The 19,709-nt window shown below is 46.6% G+C and overlaps 1 protein-coding gene across 3 annotated transcripts in view; it reads left to right on the top strand.

Annotated features, from left to right (window-relative positions):
- The window catches only part of LOC138481499 (MARVEL domain-containing protein 3-like), a 401,994-nt gene that overhangs the window by 361,116 nt on the left and 21,169 nt on the right, over window positions 1-19,709 (top strand). The gene's annotated exons all lie outside the window — the stretch shown is intronic.

Here is a 19,709-nt window from a genome sequence, read left to right as displayed (position 1 = left end):
GTCCTTAAGTGTCTTAGGTTTAAACCTAATACACGCTCTGCAGTTCGCTTCGGGGTGGTCCCTCGGCAAGCAGAGATTGCACGTGGCGTGCCTGTCGACCCAAGGGTATTTGCGGTTGCACTTGGGGCAGAATTGGAAAGGGGTACCCTCCATACGCACCTTGAGGCAGCGGGCTGATAAGTGTAGGAAATATATAAGGTGTACCTATATACCAAGAGTGAAGAGTATGTACCACCCCCCACTCTCCCTACTTGCAGGGCCGAGGCCAGCGGCCTACTAGGCCCGGGCCGAGGCCAGCGGCCCTCCGAGGCCCAGATCCGTCGTGCAGCAGCCGACGGTCGATGTCTTCTCCAGCCGTCGTCGAGTTTCGAGGGTCGACGTTGGGGTGGGGAAGGATGTCAATAAAGAATTATAAATTATAATTATTAGCAAAAGTATGAAGTATGGCTAAGACCAGGGGACTCCGCAAGATGCTTCCGACCAGTATGGCGGAAAAAAACAATCTGAGGATCCTAGACGCGTGAGGGATCTTGGGTACAGTGGACGTCACACTAGGGATAGTATTACTGGCACGCCTGTGTCGACGCCCATTTTTGAGTTTCGAAAAACAAACTGTAATACTCCGCAGCTTCCACTAGATGTCGGCCTATGCACAGCATGTGATCTAAGCAGATTCCACAAGCCTCAGAAATATATATATATAGTGCCCCTGGAGTGTGATGTATAAGATGACTCGTATCTGTGGATCCCCCATCCCGCAAGTCTAGGCAGAGGAGCCCCTTTCGCAAGAGGCGTCTCCTGCAAGCATAGTATGCCTATCCCATGATTTCTACAGTGATTTGTAATTAGATGTTTTCTTGGCGTTCGTGAAGCCTCTTCTGTTCCAAGACAGTAGCATGAGTGCTTTTCCCCCTCTGATCACCTAATTTGTGTGCAGCCATGGCATTTGCGATGCATTAGTGGAAGTGAATGTTTTCAGGTCTGTGCGAGCATAGATCAGGGGACAGTTGTGAGAGTGATATCGATTGCGGACTGTGCATGATGTCCTGGGCCCATGGAATGCCTGTGTACTTACTAACAGCAAACAAAACAACCCTAACCTTAGTAGCCCCCCACCACATCCCACCCACACCAGAAACTATAACCTACCGGCACCTTTAACCCACCCCCAAACCCAATTTGCATCAGGAACTCAATGAAACAGTCCACAGTGCCTGTGGAACTTGGAGCGCTAGAGGCGGCCAACCTGCTCCTAATGATCGAGGCCACAGGATACTTTCTCTCTGAAGCCCATTCTAAAGACTGGGCATACCGTCACAGAATAATGTGATCACAACCGCTGGGGCAATCATACTGCATAAACTCTAGGGGTGGTGCGATGAGTGACTTGGGGATCCCCCTGGATCCGGGAGGTTTGGGGCAAAGCGCTCCGCAGACTCTGAAGTGAAAAAGACAGTGGATCCGTTGTACTGTACTCTGAGCTTAGCAGGGTAGAGCATGGCATACTTAATACCTTTCTTTCTGAGGGTGTTTTAATAGATTGAAATGTTTTTCGTTGCTCTTGGACCACTGGGCTAAAATCGGAGAACAGGCGAATGATGGAGGAGCCCCACTGCAGGTCACCTTTTTCCCTGGCAGAACGGAGAATGTCTCTGTAACTGAAAATCTTGGCCACGATCGGGCGCTCTGGGGCACCAGGAGATGGTCTCGGCCCCAGTGCCCTATGAGCTCTCTCCACCATAAACATTGATCTTACAGGGGGTGACCCAGGATAATCCATCAGGAGGGACTCTGTGAACTTCTCCATGTTCTCGATTCTGGTACACCGAGTATGCAAATATTATTCCGCCTGGACTGCCCCTCCAAATCGTCGTTTTTGGCCATTACCTTCTTCACAGTTTGCTGAAGTTACACCATCTCCCGCTGTAATGTAGCGACTTTGTCCTCACCATCCCCAATTCGTTGCTCTGCCTCAGCCATGCGATCACACAGTTTATCAATTCGCAGAGTTGAAGTGTCGACTTTGCATGTCAATGCATCTATCTTAACACCAAGCTTATCAGTACTGCTTTTTAAGGCTAGCAGTGTTTGATTCAGGGCGGCAGCATCAGTCTGAGCGGTCTCTTGGCATGTCGGGGACGGTGATGGGGACTGGTCAGGATGGGCAAATTGGTCCATCTTGGTTTGTTTTTTTGCATTCCCCATGCTGAGAAACTTGAGTAGGCAACAAGTCGTGATAGTCGCGTCAGCCGGGTTCAAGGAGACAGAGCACTGCACAGAAGTGGGGTGCACAATTGTAAGGTTTAACGCCACTCTCCCAATTCGGGTAGATATGAGTGTTCGCTGAGCCGATTCCCAGGCTGAAATGGTGGAGGTCTCCCTTCGATTCCCCGTTCCCGCACCACGCTGTATTTTAGCACAAGTTGAGGTCAGCATTGGTGACTGCGTTAGCTGTGTGGAAAAAACCAGCGGTGATCACTGCCTCAGTTCAGGTTAAATTGGCTGAGATAGAAGGGCAGAGGGCCCCCCACAGGGGTCCACAGCAGTGCCCTCGAACAAGGATCTGCTGTGGCATGTATGAAAATCAGAGGGGGGAAAAATCAGTATCTGCAAAGGCTCCATTCTCCCAGCTCCAGGACCACAACACTGCGAAGATGCATTTGACGGAAGCAACTGCTGGAAAGGAGGCGGCACGCAAGCACCCCCCCCCCCCCGCTCTCCTTACCGCAGCAGGTGAAGGTGCCGGTGTCCCAGGGAGGAACCCATCCACCAGTCACAGCGTGCAGAGGTGTTCTGTTGCCGCCAGACCCGATGCCAGCTATAGCCACCAGAACCCCACACTACCAGCATGGAGGCATGAGCGGGCACAACCAAACAAAGCACAGCGCCGAGTCCCGGAAACATCGGACCAGATTCAAGCATCGAAGGTGGGGGCAGCGCCAGCATCAGGATCAACAGCGGGTAATGCCAGGCCAGTCCCCCCAGGGCCCGCAACCCCAGTCGCCATCCACAGGCGGGATCAGTGCAGGGCACCCGAGAAGGCGAAGGACTCCTGTCAGCGGTTCAAATGGCGGCCTTCTGAATTTGTGGGCTTCCGAAGTCACGGACGTCCCCAGTACTGGTCCGGGTCGAGCCCTACTAGTTGTGGCGCCTCCAGCAGAGCGGATCCCGGGACTCCTCCGCTCCACAGCTTGAAAATGCAAATATGCCAGCCAGATAGTAAGGACCAGCAGCTGTGCGCAGTCAGGTCGGGGGTCGCCAGCGGCAAGCCATCAACCACCGACTAGCACCCACCTCCACTGCGACACGTCCACCAAAGGCACTATTACGAACCCCAGCGATTAACTGCACTCAGACCCCAGTTCCGGCCACAAGGTAGTTCAGACGGCACCCCAGGAGTCCATCCAACATACGATATCCAATTTAGAAACTAACGGGCATATTCTGAGGAGGATTTTCAATAGGATATCAAAACCTCGAGCGGAGCTTCTCAGGCAGGGGCCATTTTAACTAGCCACGCAACAGCGCCCCCCCAGGCTCCAATTCCTATCTGACTAGTCCCTCTGACCTATCCACTGTAGTGGAAACTGTCTTTCTCTCCAATTTACTCACTTCTGAAATCTCAATTGACCCCTGTCCCTCTGATCACTCCATTGTTCACTTTAACATCCTGGTCCTTCCACTTTCTACTTCTCATCTCCCCTCTAAATTTCTTTAATTACTAGGAAGAAATGCAGGCAGGACACTCTTGCCCCTTACCTTCATGTGACAACCTTTCTCCTGTCTCTCTCCTTTTCATGCCTCTTCCATTGACCGTAATTTCGGATTTTCACTATACATTTGACTCCATTTGACCAACACTTTGCTTGCACATTCACACTTTCCCGTCCTCATCCTTGCATCACCTCTGAAATCTATACCCTCAAAACAAACATGTGCCATGACCTTTGACGCTGGTGCCAATCTTGGACATCTTGCCTACTCCTAGCATATGATTCCCTTTCTGCCCTAACCTCTCACTGGACTCTATCAAATCCTCCCTCACACACCTAATCTCCTCCCATCACAATCATCCTGCTAACTCATCTACCCTCAAATCCCAAACCAATATCGATCACCTTTTCCTTTTCTGCTAATGACTTTGCTCACTACCTTTCATCTAAATCTCTAAAATGTATGATACTCGTAGCCCTCTGTTCTCTGCCCAGCTCTCATTCTGTTACCACCTCGCCCCTCTCGTACCCTTGACTACTTCTTCCCTACCTCTCCTATTGAATTGGCACCCATACTTTGCAGTGCCAAGACATCTTATGCTCCTATTGACCCTTTTACACCCCAACTGGTCAAAGACCTGGTCTCTATCACTTGCCCTTATCTATGAGCTCTTTAACACCCATCCCCCCTCTCCACTGGACTCTTCCCTGCCTCCTTCTAATCTGCAACTGTCTTACCCCTATTGAAGAAACCATCTGCTAACCCAGACATGCCAGCAAAATATTGCCCAGTTTCTCTCCTTTCCCATTATTCCAAAGTCCTTGAGCCTGTGTTTTCTGACTAGATCACAAAGTACCTTCATGATAATTGCCTTGGGGATTCTGCTTCAATCGACTTCCGTAGTAAACAATCCACCGAGACTGCACTTATAATTCTGCTCTTGACTGGATTGCCTCCTACCTGGGAGGGTGAATCTTTAAAATCTCTTGGAAATCCCAAACCTCTGATCCCAGCCCTCCCCATGTCCTGTGCCTCATGCTGACCTCTTCAAAAAAACGGAAATCCTTTCTTCCAATGCCATCTCTCCCCTCTCCTTTCCACCTGACCACCTTGCACCCTCACCCAAGGCTTCAATTCTTGAGGTACTCTTTTATAGAAACCTACGACTGCAATAATTCATCACTACCGCTGCTTCTTGTATTAACTTCCAAGATTTGGAAAATTCCTCCTTTTCTTACTAACCATTCTAACAAAACTCTAATCCTCACTCTTGTGCAGAGCAAACTTTACCGCTCGAGCATTCTCCTTGGCCTTTCTCCCTACTGCATCCTCCCTCTAGACAAAGTCCTCAACTTTGCTATCCACACTCCCTACAACTTACCTAGATCCTCCTCCACTTCTACCTACCAACAACTTGCTGGTTGACTCCATGTACAAACCGCTCTTGCCAGGTTCCTTCTAGTCTACAAAGCCATTGATGATCTTGCTGTTCAGTACCTGTTTGTATCAGTTTACTCCCCATCTGTCCCCTCCAATCCTCCTCTGTACTCAACCTTACCCTTTCATACACTCCCACCCCCCCCCCCCCCCAATACTCGCCCAGCTCCATTTGAACCCACTGGCCATAAGAATCAAAGCCAGCCCAACTGTGGATCGCTTCAAAGCTGGGCTTAAGCTTCACTTACTAAACTCCTCCTGCACTCTACTCCCCACACCCCCTTAACCCCCTCCTCTCAACCCCCCAATATTCACTACCTGACCCCCAATACTCGCTCCAACAATGCTTAATGTAATTTTGTATATTAAATTAGTACTCCCCTTTAGCTTGAAGCATTTGCCCCCTTTTTGTTAGTCTTTCCAAGTGCCCTTTTTTATTGTATACATTTTCTGTTTTGTCCCCGTTATGTCCTATTTTTATTTTTTTACACCCTCATTAACTGGCTCACTTCTCATCTTTATGCTATTGTACAGGCACCCTACGTGGGAATGCTTCACCTTCTGTAAATGAGTTATTTTAAGCCACTTCTGATCGAAATTGCAACGCCCTGTTCTTCAGATCAATACAAATGTATTGATGTGGGGCTACGGACAATTGTATTTTGGGGTCTTATCGATCCACTGCCAGTGCCTCAGTATTAGAGAAGACCAGTACCAAAGATAAGCATTTTTACATGCTAGAACCAATTAATTCCATCTATACCCTCTGTGTCTCACGATACGAATCTTACTGGGAACCATAAAATACCGTTTTGGGTTAATGAACAGTGTAGCCCAAAACTTCGTTCAGAGAACTTTACCTATTCAACCTCTCCCAAACCTAGAATGTAACAAATGTCCTTTAACATTTACTTAATAAGGCACTGATTTGTGGAAGCTATGCGGTTAATGCTATGCTTTTAGTGTGCCCCACATTTCTTCTTTATATTAGACATCGGCAATTCTTTGAAACCTGGATGTCACGTGTGGCTATTAAAAAGGTGCTGCCAGAACTAGTGTTTGAATCCAATAATAAGGGACTTTCCTTGGCAAAGGAAATTGGCGTGTTGATTTCATGATGCCTGCTAATTTATATTTGGAAAGTGCCCTATCCCTAGATAAATGTTTTTACACATTTCTAGTCTTTAATGCCCTATTCAGGATGGAAATGGTACCCAACAACATGAACTTTTGTGTTTTACGTTCACTAATTCTAGCAATGCTAAGAGCCTGAAACCATTGCATAGTCTCAAGATTATTGTTGATGTACACAATCACACAGTCTGCAGAGAGGAGCGTGCTCCCGTCTTTATGTAAAAATTCATTTTACACCTCTAATGATGTGATAATCCCATAAACCAGCGTTGATTCACTGACTTAATAAATATAGGGACACTTATCAACTGGAATAGACCATCCCAGAGGTTTTCTGGACTAGTCAAAATTGAGGCATAATATTTAAGACTGAAGGCAAAAAGCTTCCTCTTGTAACACTTTTCCGTCATAACTGCACGTTGGTATCTTGTCATTTTCTTGTAATCTAGAACCGCAGAGACCGACTGCGCATTTGCGATATCAAACATGCTATTTAAATTGATGCACGTTATACAGTCTTTCAGAACCAATCAAGCATAATACATATTAGTTTCTGTATATCGAATGACTAAATGATAAACTACAAAAACCTTAAACCATCATTTCTTTGATTAAAAATCGCTTGGTGTACAAAAAGTTGCAATGGAATGTGATGCTTGTATACTCAACCTAGAGATAAAGGGGGCTGGTGGTGGCCAACACGGAGTGCTTTGATTTCCCTGCATGCCATTTTTTTTGTTGCCAAAGCTCAGTTTCCTGGGTCCAGTTTTGCTGCTTCAGGTGAACACTTGGGCCGACTATGCCCCTTTTCTGGTGTGGGGGGACAACCTGCCCAACCCCAGGAGGCACGCTGCACCGCTTTCTCCCCACCAAACTCCCACGCCGGGTCGGACTGGAGCATACAATTGTTTTGGGCACAAATGAAATGTGGCCCACAGGTGCAAACGGCAATTAATTCCTTTTGTGAATAGTACCCACGGAGAAGTTTTTTGGTAAAATGTAATGCGAATTTTGCATTTAAAAGAATATGTATCCAGCAACACTGGTCAAAACTACTAGCCGCATAGCGAAGCAACTCATGAAAATGGGCTGCATTGGCCCAAAAAGGTGGCCCACAGCATTTTACATATTTGAGTCGGGCATTGCCCTATAGGCCAGTCCGAGCCTGCTCCCACTTCTCCTACCAAGCCCCCATTTCTTGTGAGGGGCTTCTCCTACCAAGCCCCCATTTCTTGTGAGGGGGACACCCATACAACCCTTAATTTCTCCCCTGCCCCACAACTCTGCCTCCTCTCTCCCCCCTACTTCACACAGTCGTACTTCCCCCTGCCTGACCAGAATTCTCTTTATTTATTTTAACATTTGTATAGCGCGCTTAAACCTTGGGTGTCTAGGAGATTGTAGCATCTTAGTAAGTTACAGACATCAGGAACAATGCTGCTAATGAGGATAGCTGAAAGTGTTGGTCAGATAGCAGGAGGGGCGCTATTAGTGAAAAGGGAACGTTTTCAGTTTCTTGGAGAACACAGTATCGGAAGGCTCCGATCTCAAGGCGGGTGGAAAGGCATTCAGCCGAGTGGCAGCAGAAAATGGAAAGCCGACTTTAGGCTGCTTGAATCTTGTAATACAAAGGCGGTTGTCATAGGTTGACCATATTGGCCTGATTGAGGCTCGTTTGGTCTTTCAGAGAGTTAGCCTGGGGCAGTGTTGTCAAGGCAGCAGTGGGTGATGGTGATGATCTTAAATTTGATCCGTTCACGAACTGGGAGCCAGTGTGCTTCTCTCCTGACTGTGGTGATGTGATCACATTTGTTGAGCCCCAGCGTGGCTCTCGGGGCGTTGTTCTGCATTGTCTGTAATTTGTTCAAGTTTCGCTCTGAGGTGCCTCCCCGCAGGGCATTGCAATAATCAATTTTCGCCCTGTTAATGGTCCTGGAAATGTGGTTGAGCGGAAGGGTCAGCAAGCGTCTAGAAGTCTGGTCACTTAGGCAGCCGAGGAGACAGTGGTGTTAATGTGCCAGGATAGTGATAGCGTGGCATTGAAGTGGAAGGCCTCTGTCGAGGGTGACGTCATCGGGTGTATAAGTAGCACACACGGCGCCCGTTGGCCGCAGTTCTGTTTTTCCCCTTTTTAACTTTGATCTTGTACTGTGTAGATTGTGCCAGCAGACCGGTATGAGCCTTGTGAGATTTGAGATGGCAATAACCCGGAAAAATCTACAGAGGGGTAGGCTGAGAGGGTGATGAGGAATACGTTGGAGGAACATCCAATCGAAAGAACGTTACCAGTTGGTAAGTAACTTGTTCTTCGAGTGGATTGTGTCCTCCAACGTATTCCTCATCTTAGACTCCCAAAGCAGTGTGGACAATTCCTCTGGAGGAGGGGGTAGATTTTTTGATACTCTAGATGGCTGAGTATAGTACTGCTTTTCTAAAAGTTAGCTCCCTAGACTGGGAAGCATCCAGGTTATAGAATTTTTAGAAGGTGTGTAGCGAAGACCAAGTTGTTGCTTCGCAAATGGATCTTATTGGAACACCTCTTTGAAGGGCCATGGAGACGGTGATGCCTCTGGTGGAATGAGCCCTTAACCCTTCCGGAGGGTCTTTATGAGCTGGTCTGTTGCATTCTGAAATGCAAAGCACAATCCAGCGTGAAATTGTCTGTTTTGTCACCGATTGACCCAGTTTCCTTCCTGTGTAACCTATAACCAGCTGGTTGTCCACTCTGTCTGGAAAGTCTAGAGATGTAAAAGCTTAAAGCGCTTTTCGGATCCAACCTGTGTAATCTTTCCTCCTCCTTCGAAGGATGGGGTGGAGGATAGAATGCGGGTAAGACAATTTTCTGACTTAAATGAAAATCAGATATTACTTTCGGTAGAAATTATGGTTTTACCCTCAACACAACTGTCCTTATGGAACACAGTATAGGGTGGCCCAGAAGACAGTGCCTGCAATTCGCTCACTCTTCTTGCTGATGTTAGAGCAACCAAGAAGGCCGTTTTCCACGTTAGTAATCTTAATGGACACGTGTGCATAGGCTCAAAAGGAGCACACATTAAGAATTTTAGGACTAAATTTAGATCCCAGATCGGTACTTGAAATGGGTGAGGAGGAAACACATTAGTGAGTCCTTTTAAGAATTGTATTATCAAAGGAATTTTGAAGTAGGAGCATTCTTCCGATGAGCGCTTGAAAATGGAAAGCACTGCAAGGTAACCTTTTTATTGTTCCGATATTCAGACCTCTATGTGCTAGAGTCAGGAGGAAAGTTAATACTTCCGGAATAGAACATAGAAAAGGATCGACATTCTTTTCTCTGCACCAGTTGCAAAACTTTTTCCAACGGTATAGAGACTTTGTTGCTGGCCTTCTTGACGAAAGCAACACCTCCATGACGTCATCTGGAAGGTTCCAATCCCTGTATCTCAGCCTTTCAGATACCAAGCATGAAGGTTGGGCGTTTTGACCTTTGGATGGAGAACCCGACCCTCCATTTGAGAGAGAAGATTCTCTGAGGAAGACTTACTGGAGGACAGGAACATGTCTAGAAGGTCTGGGTACCACGCTCTCATGGCCCAGTCCGGGGCAATTGGGATCATCCGGCTCTGAAACCTCAGCCTCCTGAGGAATGACAGGAATCGGAGGGAACGCGTCCAATAGTGGGAAATTCCACTCCACCACGAACGTGTCTCCCAGGGCTCCTCTCGGGGGGGGGGGGGGGGGGGGGGGAGGGGGAATTCCCTTGAGCAATACCTTTCGCATTTTCGGTTGATTCCGGTTGCAAACAGGTCTACTTGAGGGGTTCCCCAAAGGGCGAAGATCTCTTGAATGACTTCCTGAGCCAGATCCCATTCCTGGGATACCGTGCTCTGCCTGCTCGGAGCATCTGCCTTCATATTTCGTCCCCGGCTAGATGAATTGCCGTTAAAGAGATTCCTTCCTGAATCGCCCAATACCAGAGCTGCATTGCCTCTGCACAGGGGTAGTGACCCCACACCTCTTTGGTTAGGTAGTGCATGGCCACTGTGTTGTCCGTCATTATCAGGACATTCTTTCCCCTGACAGAAGGCAGGAAGGCCAACAGCGCTAGTCTGATTGCCGTCAGCTCTAAAAGGTTGATATGTAGTTTGAACTCTGATGGAGACCAACGACCTTTGATTGTCAAATCGTTGGCATGAGCTCCCCACCCCAGGAGTGAGGCGTCCGTCACTACTGTGATCTCCGGCCATGGTTGCCAAAAAGGTTCTCCTTTTAGGATGTTCTCTGTACAGGTCCACCATAGAAGGTCTTGTCTGACCTTGTTCAGGATCTGAAGAAGATCCGTCATTTGACCCGAGAACTGGGACCGCTGAGTCTTTAGGGCACATTGAAGGGATCTCATCCTCAAGCGTGCCTCTGGCACCAGAAAGATGCAGGATGCCATGAGGCCGAGCAACCTTAAAAAGTCGTAAGCCTGGAGATTTTGGGCATTTTGGAATTTGGAAACCATCTGAAGAATCTCTTGAGCCCTCGACTTGGGAGGCAAACTCTTCCCCAAGGACGTGTCTAATACAGCTCCTATGTACTGAAGCTGTTGGGAAGGTGTCATCTGACTTCTTGAAATTGAGGGAGAAGCCCAGTTTGTGGAGGAAGTGGCAGGTGACTTTCAGATGATCCAGTGCTTGCTCGGCGGAACGCGCTCTGATCAACCAATCGTCCAGGTAGGGGTAGACATGAATCCCCCCTCTCCTGAGGTGCGCTGCCACCACTACCATTAACTTGGTTAAGACCCTCAGGGCGGAGGTGAACCCGAAAGGCAGGACTCAAAACTGATAATGTGAGTCGCTAACTATGAACCTCAGGTATTTTCTGTGTTTGAGATGAATCGGCACATGAAAATAAGCATCCTGGAGGTCCAATGACATCAACCAGTCCTGAAGTTGAAGGGCCTGAAGGATCTGAGAAAGGGTAACCATCTTGAACTTGTCCTTTCTGAGGTACTTGTTCAAGTTTCTTAAGTCCAAGATGGGTCTCAGTCCTCCGTCCTTTTTGGGGATCAAAAAAATATGGGGAGTACCATCCCTTGTTCCTCTCCGCTGCAGGTACTGGTTCTATAGCATCTTTCTCCATCAGGGTTAAAACTTCCTGCTGTAGGAGCGGGTTTGCAGACTTCAACGGGTGTCTCCCTGGTGGATTGCTTTGAGGCTGCGTTAGAAAAGGACGGCAGTAACCTTGGGCTATTATTTCTAGAGCCCAAACATCTGAAGTAATGGCTCGCCATGCTTGCAGATGCTGTGACAGCCTGCCCCCTACAGGTGTTGTGATGCAAGTCCTCAAAGCATTTTTGTGGCGGATGTTGCAGCCGCTGATGGCAGAGAGGCTGCAGCTGGAGCTGGTTTAGCACGTTTTCCTCGTCCACCACGAGTGGCCTTTTCTGGCCCCTTTGACTAGCCATTCCTCTCGCCTTTCCATATGAGGTGTAGTAACGATAGGCTCGTACCCTCCATGACTGTCCTTGCGCACGAAAAGGCTGAGGTTGCCTAATAGCAGCTCCTAAAGATTTGGCAGCTGCTTTTGAGGTCTGCAACCTCTCAAGGCTCTCGTCAGCCTTGTTGCCAAAAAGGTGAGACCCGTCAAAAGGCATGTTCAGAAGGCGGGTCTGTACGTCTGGTGCGAAACCTGACATTACCGTGCTAGTGCCCATGGACCTGCTTACACTATCTGCAGTGTCCAATCCAGATTGAAGGGATTCCTGCATGGCTTCCTTTCCATCTCTAAAGATGGATAGGAATCCTTCCCTTTCTTCCCCTTCCGGTATGTGCTCCGCCGCCATTGCAATGCACTCCCAAAGAGTACGAAAATGTTGCCAAGGCACATGTGGAGTTGGCAGATTTTAATGCCATGCTCCCGGCTGAAAATACCTTCCGTGCCCAACCATCCACACTTATCGTCCCTGTCTGGAGGGACAGACTGGTATGCAAGTTTGTTAGGAGCTGTGGCTGCCTGTATGACTAGACTCTCGGGAGTTGGGTGTTTGGACAGATAGCTGGGGTTGCTACTGGCCGGGCGGTATTTTGAGGTGAGGGATTTATTTACCAGAGGAATAGAATACCTAGTTTCCCAATTCTTGGCCACCCTATTTTGCAGGGCTACATGAAAGGGTAGTACCAATATATCTGTTAAATCATCCTGGATGAATTGGGCTGATGGTTTAGCCCATCCTAAGTAATCTACTACCTTTGTCATTAGTTGACAGTATGATGGACTGGCATGCTCTCCTGGTTCTGGTCTGCCAAAGTCGTTTTTAGGAGATGTGTCAATGCCACTTGCATCCCTCATTCTGCTTTCTTCTGAAATCAAGCATTCTGGGACATTTGGGGTGCCATATTCCAGCCCAAAAGGTACATTCTCATCAGATCTCTCCTGTCCCTCAAAAATTGAGGTCAGGGATTTGAAAAACTCCTTTCTGGGGAGAGGCTTGAAAACCTTTTCTGGGAGAGGAGGAAGAGGTCTAGTACCTGGCTCTGAGGACAATTCAGGTTTTGTAACCTTATCCTTGTCTTTTTCTGGCTTCCCTGGCTTGGCTGGAGCCTTTGGCGCCGAGGGTTTCTGCGTCGACGTCTAATGGCGTCGACGAGACCGTGGTCGTCGACAGGGTCTGCTTCGAGGGCGTCGAGGCGGCCTTCGAAGATTTTCCCTTCGAGGAATGATGGGTCTCGGACGGCGTTGATGACCTAGAGCGGTCGACTCGAGCGTTTTTCACTCAGCGTCCTGGAAGGTTCCCTATCCTTCCTTTTTCGATCACCCGGGCTCGAGGGCGTGTGAGTGTCGGAGCGATGATGCTCCCGGCCGGCTTCCGAAGAAGGCGCGGACCGAGGCTTTGCTTTTTCAAACACCTCCATCATTTCATCCCACGAATGTTTCGTGGGGCATTTCATCTTTTTGGGAGACTCGTCTGACGACGAGGTGGAGGGAGACATGTGGCGTTGTTTCTTCGATCTTTTTGATGAAGACAAGCGATGGGAATCGGTACGGGACCTCGATCGATGCCTTTCGCGTCGAGGAGAATTCTCCCCACGGGATCTCGACGCTAGAGGTTTTTCGACCTACCTGTAGCTTTCCTCTCCTCTCTCGCAAGGCCTTCCCCGTCATCGCCTGACACTTCGTACAGGCCTCCATGTCGTGGCCTTCTCCGAGGCACCACAAACCCTCTCGATGTAGGTCCGTGATCGACATTTTTGACCTGCACGATTTGCACTTTTTGAAGCCCGATTTTAGGGTCGTGGTCGGTGTCGATGACGAGGACATATTTCATTATATATCTTCTCACAGAACTCGAGGCGCGCTGAATGTCTGAAGCAACGTATACTGTGGAAAAACCGAACTGAGGCCAACAGGTGCCGCGCATGCTACTTATACACCCGATAACATCACCCTCGACGGAGGCCTTCGAGGGACCATCGACTCGACGACATCGATGCACGACGCCCTCTGCCGAAAAAATTTCCAAAGAGCAGCAAAGCTGGATGGAATCCATTTGAGATGAGCAATACGTTGGCGGACGCAATCCACTCGAAGTGCGGTTTGGTCAGGAAGGATGCAATCCATTTGGAGACATTTGCAGGGGAGCAGGAGGAGGTAGAGGCGGTCAAGCGATGGCAGGGGATGGAGTGGTCTACCAAGTCAAAGGCTGCAGACTGGTGCAGAACCCGTACCACTCCTTACCATGTTAGCTTGTTGCCTGGGTCTCCAAGTATGCATGAATATGCGCCTGCACTGATCCCGACAGGCATGAAAGGCAGCCTCTTAGGGCAAATATTTTTATGAAAAGTGGTTGTTTCTAGCCAACACCAGAGTAACAAACCTGTCCAATCCATGCTATCAAAGACCTTTCTTGCTCAAGTCCCAAATGAGCATCCTTGTCAACTCGTGCTTCTTCCCACTCAAGACTAGGCCCTTGCATCATCCCATCCTCTCCTTTGCTGCCTTGACTATGAGAACCTTTTTCTTGGCTTCCAGTGTGGGTGAATCAAGCTTCTACGAAATCACAAAAAAGGAACAGTGGGCTGTTGTGCGCCAACCTGAGGTTATGTATCTTCCCAGCTTTGGCTTTCCTATATTGATTGCCTTTGACAAAAACCTCCCAATTCACAGCATCCTGCCTTATCCCCGAAGCTCCTGCATCAGGTTAGTGCATTATTTCATATTTTCAAGCTTACTCCGCATGCACCATACAGGAATCTATGCTCATCCAATAAAACTAGAAAAAACGGACGTAAACCGTTTTCGTACTTGAATGCCAAACCTTGAAATGTAGTCCTGACATTCTTTCGCAAACAGCCACACCTTAAAATTCAACGAAGGATCTGAAAACCTGTCTGCCCCAAAACAAACCATCCCTTCTATAACCAGTTTTCCTGCCATGTTGCTGCTTGCTCTAAAGCCACCCATGACCCGCAGCACAAAAATGCAAAAGTTGTACATCATTCCACAGCCGGTACATTTGAAGGAGGCGCAAGGTCAATTGAATTCTGATTATTTTCTACTGGAGATGCACTGGGAAGTTAAGAATGCTCCCTGGAAGTATTTGCAGTCCTTCTACTAAGGATGACACATTGTCTTCCATTTTCCACACACAAGTGATCATTTCCTAACATGTCCTGCAAAAGAATAACTACTAATACCATGCTCCTGTAAAAACAGGTGCAAACCCACAGGCTGGATGAAAAAAATAAAAAGGGTTTGGTTTCTGCTAGAGCTCTCTGAAAGGGGGCCTGTTGACTAGAATAGCTGTCTGTGCTGTTTTAAAAAAATAAATCCCAACACTGCGTTGGATCACTTTCTTTTCAGTCTCCACCTATATCCACATGTTCCGTCCGATGCTCTATTAAACAGGCTTCCTTGAAAAACCTAACCGTACCCATTCATGTACTTGCCTAGAGGAGTTGAACCACTTCGGAACAGTGGTGGCTGGTGAATATTTAAAATGGAGAGACTTTAATCTTTTCACTAAGCAAGCACGAGTCGTTTAAGGGAGGGTTGGGGGGGCATTATTTTACTGAGAATTGTATTTATTTTATTTCAATTATTATAGAGCGCTGCTCACCCAAAGACCTCATAGCGCTTTACATACAAAAAAGGCCAACGCATACAACAAAGGATAAAAAAAACGTATAGACCTAGTCAGTCCCTTTATTATAGAGGTAGGTCTTGAAATCCTTTTTAAACCTCAAAAGGCATGGAAGGACACGCAGAGCATAAGTGAGCTTGTTACATGCCCTTGATGCCCAAACAACTAAGCTGGTAGTGACTAATCTTGCAAGTTTGAAGCGAGCTTAGTTGAGGAAAGTACCCTTATTAGAGCAGAGGGCTCTCGCAGGGATTTTTGCATCAATCTGATTGATCAGGTATTGAGGTGTGGTACCGATGATTATACTTTGTGACGAATACAGTGTTGTAAAGTCCACTGCAAGGGCGTTGCATTTTCGCTTCGCTTCATGCCATAAATTGCTTTAACTGCCCCATTTTGTACAGTCTCTAGCTTCTTTATTTTGCACTTTGAAGTGCCTACCAGAATGCTGTTGCAGTAATCCAAGGGAGAGTTAATCGGGGCCATGGCTAGCATGGCCCTGTTTTCCAAAGTTAATAATGGGATAATTTGTATTTACAAATGTACAGGGTGACCTGATGGAATCTAGCTGTTTGAAGGTCATCTGAGCCTCCTAGTGTCTTGACGCGTGGCGCTGTCTGAATATTACACCCTCCGATGGTAAATTGAGAGTAGCTAGGTGAGTTTATTTTTTTTTTGTCTAGTACCCAGTACCAAGAAGCTCTGTTTTACCGTCATTCAAGGTAAGTGAATTATTGACCATCCAGTGCTGCACAGTCCGATAAATCTCGTTTATATCTTTAGCATCATTCTATATGCCTGACAATTTAAGAAGAATCTGTCATTGGTGTAAATGGTGCGTATTACACTGATGTTGTCAAGATGGTCAAAAAGAGGTCTTGTATGAACATTAAAGTGTGGGGGTACAGGAAGGATCCCTGTGGGACCCCACATTCAAAGATAACTTTGAGAATCAGCAACCGGTTCTCTCACCTAGGGCCTTCGAAGGATTTTAGCCAGGCAACTGAGTTTTCTGAACAGTGTGGTACTTCCAACAAACTCTGGACCAGTAGAGGTTGACCAACCAAGTCCAAGGGGGGGCGACTGGTTTTAAAGAAGCAGGAGTGTAGTGTATCCCTAATCAAGGATGCTGGTGATGTGTGCTTTAAGATGGAGTGAGGCTGACTTGATGCCGTGGTGGGCTCTTAAGCCAGATTGTCTGTTCCAGAAGATTGTTTCAATGTGTTCCTAAAACTATATGTAGGCAACTCTGTCTAAGATCTTCATAAGGATTGACGTGTTTGCAGTGGGCCTGTAGTTGCTAACTTGCCCCGGATCTAGATGTTCATTTTTAAGCAGAGGAGTAACCCATGCTTCTTTGAGTGACTCTGGTACACAAGAATCTTGGAAGGATGCATTGACCATCTGCCTGATGGAGGGTATTGGGTCAAGACAAGCCTTTATTATTTTGGCTCGACATGTCTCCAATACAGGAGGTAGGTTTCAGGTTGGTAACAATAGAATGAATTTCCTCTTCTGAAACCTGACGTGAAATAAAATTAGGGTCATTTGTTGCGCCACTTGAGTTATAGGTTTGGATGATTCCGTACTGACCTCAGCAAGCCGTGCACTATGCAGGTCTATCACTTGTTTGTGCTTTGTAACTTTGTTCATAAATTCATCTTGTATTATTCGGCAACATGTGTCTTTAATGGGGGGTGGGAGGAATATTGTCAAAGATTTCTTTCCTTCGAACTTTTTTAAGGAGTATTAAGAGTTCGTTGGAGCATGATTAGGACTTTCTTATTCTTTATCTGTTTTTTTCTGAGAGAATTGCCTGCTTGTAACCCCTCACTGTAGATTTGTTAGCCACGATTCTTCACTGGAGTTCTTCAGCCAGTCTTTCTGCCTGTCTCTTATCCTGCCTTAGTTTAATTATACTGCCATTAAACTGTATATTCTTCATAAATTCAGGTTTGAGGTTTTTAGACTGAATGGGAGCGCAAGAGTGTTTATTGCGTCATCTAGTGTTTGTTGGATGTATTAAGTGGTGGTCTCAACATCTAAGCAGGTGGTCATTTTCAAGCGCAAATGCGCTACCGGGAGAGGGGGGGGATGAGCAAAGATGTGAACTTCTTTTTTAAATTTCGCACATTCTTAGACATAGGGGAGTGAAGATCAATGCATGTGAGAGGTCCTTGGTGTGGTTAACTCAAAGGATACAGTGTGGTGGTCTGACCAAGGACAGTGGGCAGTGAGGGGATTAGCAATATCAAGATTATATGATGGCACCCAGTCTAGAGAGTTTCCATCTACATGTGTAGCTGTTTTAATGTGTTGTTGAAACCCCCAAGGTCTCTAATGCATCCAGTACAGTAGGGTCTGATTTATTGTTAAACCAGTAGTTCAAGTCCCCTAGTATTAGTAGATCGGAGTGGGATTTCATATTTTCATTAAGGGTAGCTAAAAGTTTTTCTTCAATGTCAGGAGTAAGAAAAGGTGGTGTTCACGCTCAGTGTGGCAAATAAGCCTTGAGTCATCAATGGACAATATTTATGAGGGATGAATCTTTAAGGCGTTGCGAAATATAATAGCAACTCCTCCACCTCTATATGAGGACGTCAGATCTTAGTAGGCTGTATCCTTCTGGAGTGGCTGTAGAAGCTGTGTAGGTGGTGACCTCAATTAACCGTGTCTCTGTAATAACTAGCAAATCAATATTGTTTCATGATAAAGTCTACTATCTCCAGTGCATGTGTAACCAGAGAGCGGGTTCTTTACAATTAGGACTTCGTCATGTCTTTAAGTAGTTTACAAGAAAAGACCGGCTCTGTCTTCGATGAAGGTAGTAGTATTTATCTGTTATACAAGTCACATAATCTGTATTGCTGTTAATAAATGCTGTTATTGGGGCAGCATTGTCATCAGTCAATATGGTATCGGACTTTAAACTGCCCTCATCAGTCGCAGAAATTAAGTTGGATACTACAAATTCTGTTTTTAGTAAAGACTTACTAGTTACCTTGTAGGTACAAGTACTAGACCGGCAAGTCTGAATGGGATCGTTATTGATAATGGGAATCGCGTTGCTTTCACATGGGAAGGACAGGTGGTGTCTTCGAACACAGTATAATGTTGCTGCCGAAATCCATGTTTGGATATTTTATCAGAATCATCTGACTTATTAATGAGCGGCAGCACAATGAGCTGTTGTTGTGGTGATATCGGAGAGCGTCATGATTAATGAACAGATGGGCAATGTCACAGTAACAGAAAATTCAAGATATATGCTAAAATACTACAGTGAGAAAGTTCCTGTGGTCTGTTGCATCTAGCGAAACCAGCGTATGCCTGTCAAACACACCAGCAGGGATGCACCGCTGGGCCCTTATAACTGGTTTCTGAAGCAGAGGCTGTAGGGAAATGTAGTTCCCAAAGCTGCAAACTCAAAAGATCTGCTTTAAATCGTACCGTGAAAGGGTAAATTGCAAGCTAAACCCTATTCACGAACGTGCGGCAGTCACACAAAGCTGATGAGCAGATAAACAGTTAAGAGCAACACTTTTTAAAACAATGTATTTAACATGAATAAAACCATTAAAGGTCAGAACATCTAAAAATCACGTACTCCAGCAAAACTGGCGTGCACTTGTCTAAATCTCGAAGTTGTGTTTTCGTTCTTCAAAGCTTTATTTTCAATTTTGAAATCTGTTACATATAGAAATAAAATGGAAAATAAGAAAAATAAATACAGTAGTCCACTTGCATCATATAAGTACAAGTTATCTGCTGAATCAGTAGGACAAAGCAGTAATGTTAATAAAAGTGAAACCAAAATATTTAACAGAGGAGTAGTAGTGACCTACATCTGAGTCCTGTCTGCCATGCTCGGTAAAAGGAATGAACTGAACCTACAAGCCCAAGACCGAATTACAGCCATCACAGGTCTATGCTTTGAAGACTCCTGACCCGTGACGACCGCCGCCTTTGGGCTATTAAAAAATAACTTATGAACATTGGTCTGTGAAATGCCCCCCCCCCCCCCCCCCCATCTGTCATGTGTTAAATAAAGGGGGACCAGTTTTTGAGGACAGCTGGAAATATTTTCTTTATTTCAGGCTTTGGACTTCTCCATTTCTAGGTCTTTCCACTCACTAACCCAGGGTTTGTTTTGTGGATTTGTGCCCATCGGGCAAGTCACATTCAGCAGGTGTGTAAACAAAGTAGCTGAGGAACCGGAGATATTGGAAGTCCCTGCCCCGTCCCTATCCCAGACGCATCACTGCAATGTTAAATCTCCTTTATTTTGAGCAGGGTATTGTTCCATGGGTTTCTA

The sequence above is a fragment of the Ambystoma mexicanum genome, chromosome 5p (assembly GCF_040938575.1).
Source record: "Ambystoma mexicanum isolate Mex_15411 chromosome 5p, UKY_AmexF1_1, whole genome shotgun sequence".
In the NCBI taxonomy this organism is placed as follows: Eukaryota; Metazoa; Chordata; class Amphibia; order Caudata; family Ambystomatidae; genus Ambystoma; species Ambystoma mexicanum.
Note: the sequence above shows the minus strand (reverse complement) of the source record. Positions and strands in the feature narration are given on the sequence as shown.